The 9,254-nt window shown below is 39.5% G+C and overlaps 1 long non-coding RNA gene across 2 annotated transcripts in view; it reads right to left on the bottom strand.

Moving 5' to 3' along the window:
- Positions 1–1,301: 1,301 nt before the first annotated feature.
- Positions 1,302–9,254, bottom strand: part of LOC137188710 (uncharacterized) — a 30,111-nt gene continuing 22,158 nt past the window's right edge. Inside the window, exons 3-4 of one of the 2 annotated variants that reach the window (XR_010929474.1) lie at positions 4,328–4,374; positions 1,302–1,431 (exon numbers count right to left, since the gene is read on the bottom strand). This is a non-coding gene — a long non-coding RNA (uncharacterized lncRNA). Of the gene's footprint in view, positions 1,432–3,482; positions 3,547–4,327; positions 4,375–9,254 lie in introns of those variants that run through there. The other variant, XR_010929475.1, reaches the window with a different exon arrangement.

Genomic DNA, 9,254 nt, shown 5'->3' with positions numbered 1-9,254 from the left:
AGTGCAGGAGGGCCACCAACATCCAAATCAGCCTGCTAAAGCTTTGTGACTGATAAAGGCGCCAGGACTCCAGACTCCCAGAGACAATGGGAGTCCATTTTGGACTCCATTTCCACTGATGCACTGCAAATTTGGCACCTAGGTGCTAAACAGGAAACAGTCTCAACAAACAGTCTCTGGTAGAGACGCTCCTGCACAGAGGAGCGTCATAATGACACAGCCATGACATCACCAGCCCTTTAAAAAGTGAACGCACCCTGAAGGACACGCCTTCATTGTGAACTGAGCTAGGAGGAACTTCATCCTTCTGTGAGTCAGCTTTGCTAACATAGGTAAGAATCAGCTGCTGTGAGATTCCCTGACAGCGCGAGGGCGGCCACCGTCAGCATCCAAGCCGGAGTGAAAGATGGACTGAACACGCACCCTGCTCGCTTTCTGAAGCGACCAAGTAAGAGGCTTAAGTCTGGTCAGAGGCAGTCTTATTGTGTGTTAGTTTCAGCATCAGTGCTGTTGTTTAGCTTTTAGATTTTCAGCTTTATTGCTATTGTTTTGTTGTGTGGATTGACGGACCGCTGACTCCATTTGCTCTGCTTTACTCTAAGGAGTATTTGAAGTTTGCTGCCTGTTTAGTTTGGTTCACCACACTAGACTGTTTTGTGTTTGTCCTGCTCGGGACTACCGCTGTGTTTGTGCCACCGTGAGTGAGAGAGTAAGTTGCTTTGTCGATCAGAAACCAGACAACGTGCGTTACAGACTGCCGTCCGTATGCACGCTCTCTGTGGTCAAAGGAACCATTTCTCTCCCTCTCACAGTCGCTTTCTCTCCTCTTTCTTCCCCATCTTGCAACTAACATGCACACACACACGCCAACATCTTTTTACACATCTGATGGTCAGATAGCGTGGGACTCGTTCCTCGCTATCCGCGTTCAGACACGTGTTTTTCACAGAATTTGGTGAGTGCAAGACGCCGACCACCAGGCGGTGCCATCTTGCTATTGTCTAACCAAGACACTGCCATACTTCCGCCATTTGTTTATCACGTGACGTGACTTCCTCCCATAGTCACGTCCGCGTCCCAAACCCTCGACGTCATCACACCAGATCACGTCACCATCTTGTCTCTCACAAGACTCTCTCACACACACACACACACACACACACACACAGACACGTGCATTCACCTGCATGTATTCAACCCTGTACATAGCTGTTTGTGTTAGTAGTAGTTTATTGATCAGAGCATTTGTTAACTTTGTTAATCTTGCCAACTTTCATAAATACGTTTGTCATTATTGGAAATCACAATATCCCCCATGATGTGGTGGGCACTTGGTACAGTCTGACTGGTCACATTGTATTTAAGAACTCTGCTTTTGGGGCCACATCTTTTCTCTGTCCTTCCGGCAGCGGCACCCTCAGCACTTGTAAACTTAAAAGAAATAGGAATTAGAACAATTTAAGACAAGTTCTTTTGTCATTATTGTGTTTAACATATTGTGGAAAGTGGCTGATTGAAGGAGTCAGAGCTCAAATTCAACCCTTCTTTGTTCACCTTTGAATGTTGATACCTCTCAGATATTAACATTCTAGGTTACCTCTTTTATGAGACTACTTTCTTTGGTTATTGGTCCTAGTATCCGGGTGGTGCCCTGTAATTGTTAATTCATTAATAATTCTATTAATTGTTATAATTAATTCATTATCATTGGTAAATGAATAATCAACTGTGCTCCTCACAGATCCAACAGTTGGTGCCTGAATTATTGATTGATCTCTTATTGATAATCTCTTGATTTCATAATTCATAAATATCTATGATAATTATGAATTATTACTAATAACCAAACGCACTTATACCCGTCCCAACACTGCTATGAATGAGAAAAAAGAAAAAAATTATAAAGCACCCTTTAAGCAAAATGTACAAATTGCATTCCAGTGGTAGGAATATAATGACAGGGACAGAGGCATAAGACATATACAAGTGTAATATGTGTATAGTGTCAATCATGCTTTCAATCCCTAAATTTCATTTGGTACATGTTCACAGTGACTTATTACAAATAAACCATCAGGACAAAAGAAGTCGCATGAACTGACAGGCAACATATTGACTGGACAGCTTTGGTGATGTCACCCTGCCTCATCTGGACTACATGGACCCACGTGTGGAGATCAAATTCTCATGACTGGCAGCAGGACACCTGATGTGTTTATTCACCTTCTCTGGTGTCACAAAGAGCTCAGCTCATGAAGAAATAATTGATTTTGATCTTGACTATGTTTTATTAGTCCAGACTGTAAAAAGACCTCATCTGTCACGAATAATGATGGAAAGAGGCTGCTTATACCAAAATATTACAGAGGATAGTTACAGTTTGATCACTACACATGTTTGAAGTGCTTTTTACTTTCTTACAGATCAGGGAAAATCCTCACACTCCTGCTGACATACATACTGTATGTGATACCATGGTTATGTGGCATAAATATATACAGGGCATTGTTTATACAAATCTCCTATAAGATTGTTTCCTTAGCTGTTGGATTTAACAGGGGTTTAGTGATAAACAGGGGTTTAGATGCTAAAATCACCCTGTCATATCTATTATAACTACTCATAACAGTTACACAGTCATAACTCAGTCAAATTAGAACGCAGACATCATACTGGTCAACTTACCCCTCTGATGATAAGGTATTTTGCTTCCACTTTTCCATAGCAACAGGAAGTAGAGACATGTCCATTTTTATAGACAGTCTACGGTACAGATATTTTCCCTGTGTTGAAAACCTGTGACCATACAGGTTTTAAACTTTTTTTTCTTTTGCAAAAAAACTGCCCCAGAACATATACTACCATTCTCAAGCCTGTTGATGGCATTCTGAGTGCCCTAAATGGGAAGCCACATCAAAAGCGAGATGTGCTATTGAAGCATTTTATCTGTTCATCTGAGAGGACAGTGGCTGGCCAAACTGTTCTCACCAGGCTGATTGACAGCAGAACTTAAATAGTTTTCATGTAGGTTCCACGGGAAGTAATCAACATTGTTTGCCCACCACAGCAAATCTTCCTATAGTGAAACTGGCAGGCTTATAGCCACACTAGAGCCCTGATGAATTAGATACTGATAATAAGTTCAGAGTATATAAACAGCAGGAGCTTTGTGTGATTTAAACAGCTGTCTGTGGAGATGACGCTTCACTAAATGCGCCAGTGGAGAAAAAAATAGACTCAGAGTGTAAAAAAGGTGGAGGGATCCATGCCTCAGAGTCAGTGTGGATTGATAATTTTTTATAAAACTGGAAGTAAATCTGTTTGATGAGACATGCAAGTAACGGACTTAAAAACACTTTTCAAAACGCTCTCTATGTGGATTGGCCATAAGACATGTACAAATGCCACACGCCTATAAGTAAAAAGTAAAAACTGTGCAAAAACAGCTCAAGGTTCAAAGTGTTCAGGAGTTCCGATGTAGTACCTGGTCTCTGTATGATCTTATGTCCCCTCTTAGAAAGCCCTCAGCAGATAACAGGGGAATGTCTGTGAGACAGGAAGCAAGTCAAGTATCCAAGTTTAATCTGAGTTTAGGTGAAAAGACCGGATGGATATATGGCTGTAGTTAAAGCACCAGATGGACCACAAATTACAAAACACATCCATACATTTTAGTCCAAGATCAAAACCTTATTAAATTCTAGTAGTCTATAATGAAGGTGTGTGCAGGATGAAAGGATGGCAGGAGGGTGAATTCCGTTAATTTGAAAACACAAATTATTAAATTGAGAGCACAAATTAGTTATTTTTTCCTCTAAGTTCAAAGTTCAAGTTTTAAAGTTACCTTGAAAATACTTCCATTACTTGATGTTAAATGAGGACCAATTAGTCCCACTGATGAACTAATTGTTTCGGCTCCAAACCAAATCACATCCTCATAAAAATCTAGACCCTGTTGACTTTTGAATGCTGAAATCCATATTTGCTTCAAAAACAGCCGATGTGGGCAGTAGTCTGGTAATGTTTGCGCATTTGTTTGCTATGGCTCAAACTGAAATTATTCATTTCTCAGAATAGAAAATAATCTTTCACTCAATGACAGATCTTCACAGTCCATGACTTCACAAGTATCGCTGAGATCTTGTTCACAAATGACCATGACCTTATTCAAGGCAGATTAATGTATTATTATCAGTGTTCCGCCTAACTGTCTCTGTGAAGAGGGTTGGTCAGTCGACCTACGTTCCAACCCTCCGCTGACATCATGAGCTGCGGGAAGGGACAGAAGAGTGAGATCAGAGATACTTTGCATGGTGTATGGACTCACCTTCAGAGATAAGATGACAAGCTCAGACATCCAGGGGGAGCTTGAACCTGTTGAAAAGAGCCAGAACATGTAATATGGTATACCATAAAGGTAAACCAGTGGCACACAACAGAGACCTCGGCTCATATATCATGAATATGTGGCTGCAAATGATAAGGTTACAGAGGGGAGCGGTCTACCCAAGGCAACCCTAGCATTAGCAGCTAATTGCTAATTAGCAGAAACACTGATTATGACTAATAATACACTTTAGCTAATTAACAAGTAAAAGTATGAAATCTGAGCTGAATCAATATTAAATCATGGCTGAATCAAATCATAAAGAATCAGCATTGAATTGCAGTGTATTGTATTATTAACAATGCATCTGTATTTTTTTTGTATCACATCATTTCCCATGCATCTAGATACACATTAAACATCAGTCCTCCCATTCATTTGAATGGAGGTAGTACATTTAGGCTACGGGGGTTTTGGCCACAGTGGTGCCACAGCGGCCTACGGCAATAAAGTTAATCCAGAGTCAACCTTTGGAGAAACGCAACCTGACGTCACGCTGCGGTGGCCAATCACAGCTGGCAATCAGACTGATCAGAGCTGTACAACCCTGCCGTGAGAGAGGACAAAGATATTACTAAGATGAGGGAAGGAGATTTCTCTTTGTTTGATAAAATTAAAAGTAAAGTTAGGCTTTGCTGTTGGCTTCCCAACACATTTTAAAAAAGAGTGAGAGAGACCAGCTGTGGTCGAGCCAGAGAGTGAATGAAGAGAGGTAGCAGTGGTAGCAAGAAAGCTGGTGAATCAGATCAGTAACATTATTTTACTGATTGTTTCCGATTGTCTTCTAGAGCACAAATAAACATGCCAACACACCTCTGTTCAACCTTGCGGTGGTGCGCTGCAATGCCTGATTTGGCCTGAAAAGAATTGTTTTTACTACCCACCAAAAAAAGCTTTATTTTTAATTTTTTCATGTGTATTTACTGATTTACATTTTTTTCCTGCAAATATATAGATATATATGCCAAAGAAATGTTAAAGTTTAGGATGTTGAGTCTTATTATTATCATAATCAGCCTTCAAAGTGTAGAATGTGAGGCTCAAAACATGACCTTCCTGTTATCGTGGGCTGAAGCTGGATTTATGGTCCATCAGAACTGGTTCTAAGATGGTTTCTAAAGATAATTTACTTTTAAAATGATTTACATTTTTTTTCTCAGACTAAATAGGCACTGTTTTTCTTTTCTCTTTTTTTGGGGGAGACTCAGTATTGACTCAGGGCTGCCTGGACTTGGACTAGTCTGGGACCCGATTTAAGTGGTTTTGATGTCAGCTTTTGTACTGAAGTGAAGTACGTATGGCATTTAAAAACGATGCATTTCAATCCAGCTGTTTGTATTTGAGTTTTCAATTTACGCATAAAAAAAACCCTGAGTAGAAAATCTGGCAGTATGTAAATGCTTGGCTGAAGTGGAAAAGTTGGTGTATGTGATGGAAACAGACTTGAAACAGACTTAAGTCATGACATACATGAAGCAACCATCAAGATGAAAGTTCTACCTAAAAAACCCCAAATCAGTCTTTCCATTTTACAGAAAAATAAACTCAGAGGGAGCCTAGATGCACCCAATTTTCTTCACTACTATCTGGCAAACCAATTACAGTATCTTGTTAAATGGATCCACTCTAACCTGGCTCATATATCTTAGATTAAAAGAGAACAAGCAGCATGCAGCAACATAAAAATCTCTAATTTACCTTTCATTGGCTCGAACACAAAACATCACAATTGCTTCAAAAACCCACCTAAGTCTTAAACTCTGACAGCCTGGTTGGAAAACACTCAAAATTAGCAAATTACAATTGACTCCTTGCATGTACACCCCACTCTGGCACAACCTGGACTTTCAGCTCAACAAATTCCCCCTTCACTTAAACAGATGGGAACTAGGCTTGCCACGGCAGTCGGTGTTACTAGTGTTACACGGTGTTGGGGCATACACCGATTACATTACTTGCCCACTGCCCATACTGTCGTTTTGCTTTTTTTTTATAGAAATAAAACCCATTAAGTTCATTTTTGACATATCAGCACCCCTGTTCATCAAAAAAAACCCTCTGATTTGTTAAGTATTAAGCATGTTATCAATACTTAGTCGAATGACAGACGCTACTATTATAAACTGAAAGTGTATGCTTCGTGACCATTAGCAGAAGCAGCAGAGTTGCAGCAGCAGAGTTGCAGTAAAGAATAGTGGAGTAAGACGTCTGTCTTCCCTCCTGCTCTCTGCTGTAAACACGGGCCTCCCGGGTCGCTGTGTTTGTTTTCATCAGAAACTCCTCCACTCTCTGCCTGCTCGGCCTGCTCTTGTAGTGTCTCTCTCCGGATGGCAGGCAGGTTTCTGCGGTCCCCACGTCTTTGTGCACCGCAGCCTGGCTGTACATCGAGAACAGCCTGCTGGCAGCAGCCTGAAACCTGCCGACACTAACTCTTGAGTAAAGGGAAGACCTTAACTAAAAATATAACTTCAGAGATCAAAGAATGTGCTCTAAAGATTGAGCATCAGCAACTAATATCTTATCATATAAAATGTCCGGTGTAACCGGTAACACCGGTGTTGTCACAAGTTTATTAACCAATGGGAAAATGTCCTCACTGTGGCATCCCTAATTGGAACAAAAAGTAATCACATATCTCCACCATCTATTTCAAGAATAGTCATTTTTCTCATTTTAAAGACCTGATCCAGAGGTTCGGGGTCAGAGGTGGAAACTCCAATAACTACAAATTAAATCAGTCATTAAAAGTAAAAGCAATATATTAAGTAATCCATTCAAACCAGCAGAGCAGATTGTGAAATATTCTACATCCACCAAAATTCTTTCAAATTTATATAAATAAATCTCCAATATAGATAAAATCATCCAACTGCTAAATGGGAAAGAGATTTATCTGTCCCCTCTGACACCAGCCTCTGGTCACAGGGTTAATTTGAAATGACAAAGAATGCAAATCTACAACTAATCCAGTATAAAATCTTCCATAGAACACACATCACTCAAAACACAAACAAAAGAAAACAAATGCATAAAATGGATCTCTCCATCACAGATAAATGTTCACAATGCACTCTTGGCACCACAGATGACTACCTCCACTCCTTATGGCTTTGTCCACTCATACAACACTTTTGGTTTAAGGTTTAAGGTTCTCAATCTTGGGCTGCAGCCATGATGTATACTTGGCAATTTATCGTCAGTTGAACTTCCACCAAAACACACAAAACCCACACTGGTTGCCCTAGCTATTGCCAAGAAAGTCATCCTCACAAACTGGAAAACCAAACAAACAGTAAACATCAATTATTGGTTAAATCTTTTTCGCAGAACATACTGTATATAAATGGAAAAAATAACTGCCTGTAAAAAAAACAAATGTCACACTTTTTGAAAACTTGGATTCCATTTATCACCAATCTCAATCTTAATTTCGATTTTACCTGTTAGCAAATGCCACTAAACCAGCCACATTTCCATACTCAGACTTACCCATACATACACATGCAGTCATATACAAGTCATACACTCAACATTTCACAGCCAAACTGTCTCATATTTTATCCCTCAACAGTCTGCTTGTAAGTGCTGTTGCATAAATACTTAGTGTTCATGATGAATATGAATCATAATGAAGGTGTGTCACTGTACTATTGGTTAGATGTGACCAGCTGATGTGAAAAGCTGACATCTTAATTGACGCCCAGGGGAATGACAGCAAGGAAATTATAAGTGAGCATGTGTGAGGGATGGTAATGACAGATGGTTTGAGAAATAAGACCCATGTGAAAGTGGTCACAGACTTTTGGACCCTACTGACCCAACAGTGGACTGCTAATCTTTAAAAAGTATTTGTCAAGCACACCAAGCAATTGTTAATGTGAGTTAGCATTAACAATAGTTTTAGGCAAAATACATTGACTTGAAGTTATTGAAGCAACAGTGGGACAGTAAAATGGCACGTGCATTGTTCTCTTTGCACCACTATTTGTGCATACAAAAAAAAACAAAAAAAAAAAAAAACAGCAGCTCGCCAACTATCTGAAGAGAAAACAGAGTTGCAGCTTAGGAAACTGGTTACAAATCTTTTTCAATCTTTACAAATCATACACCAGATGGAATATTTTTCCATCGAAATTGTTAATTGTTAATTGTCTTTGAGGTGTCTGAGAATAACGTCAGAAAAGCGTCAAATCTTTTAAACCTTCATCGCTTATTTATCTTCTTCTAGAGAAGAAGTTAATAGGAGTCTATATATTGGTGGAGTTCCCAATGTCCCGCAGATACCAGATATGTAAATGTCTGAAATTTGGTTAAATGAAATGTATGTAAAATAATGTACACAATATCTAGACAAATTCCACTGATGGACTGGTACAGCCAAAAAAAAAAAACATGCAACCTTGTGGTGATGCATTGCTAAACTACGTGTACGTAGTTTGAATTGTTTTAGTTGGAAATGTTCTGACATTTATGTCAGAAATGCACTTTTGTGCACCAATCAGGATTTAACGACATTGAATGAGAATCTGATGATTGTATAATTTTTTCTGCTGATTAACTTTTCAGAACCAATATACCTGAAGGTTGTCATACTACTTATTTGTGGGACCATATGTGTTCATAGGGTAATCATGCTGAAATTTTTTGAAAGTCGTCAAGGCACCTGCTTTTCCTACTAACCACTCATAGAGAAGCTGCACCCAGTGTCCCTGGCACTTCCCACAATCAGAGGTACAGGATCCATACATTTGTAATTATGACAAGGACATTTTTTAACTGAACAATTACATTATTATTACTAAATATTGGTGGCTACAAAACTGCAGGGAAAATGGAGGATGTCAAAACCAGGTGCAGCATTGTATTC

This window comes from Thunnus thynnus, chromosome 9 (assembly GCF_963924715.1).
Source record: "Thunnus thynnus chromosome 9, fThuThy2.1, whole genome shotgun sequence".
NCBI lineage: Eukaryota > Metazoa > Chordata > Actinopteri > Scombriformes > Scombridae > Thunnus > Thunnus thynnus.
The sequence above is the reverse complement of the archived record's forward strand: the minus strand, read 5'-3'. Positions and strand labels throughout refer to the sequence as shown.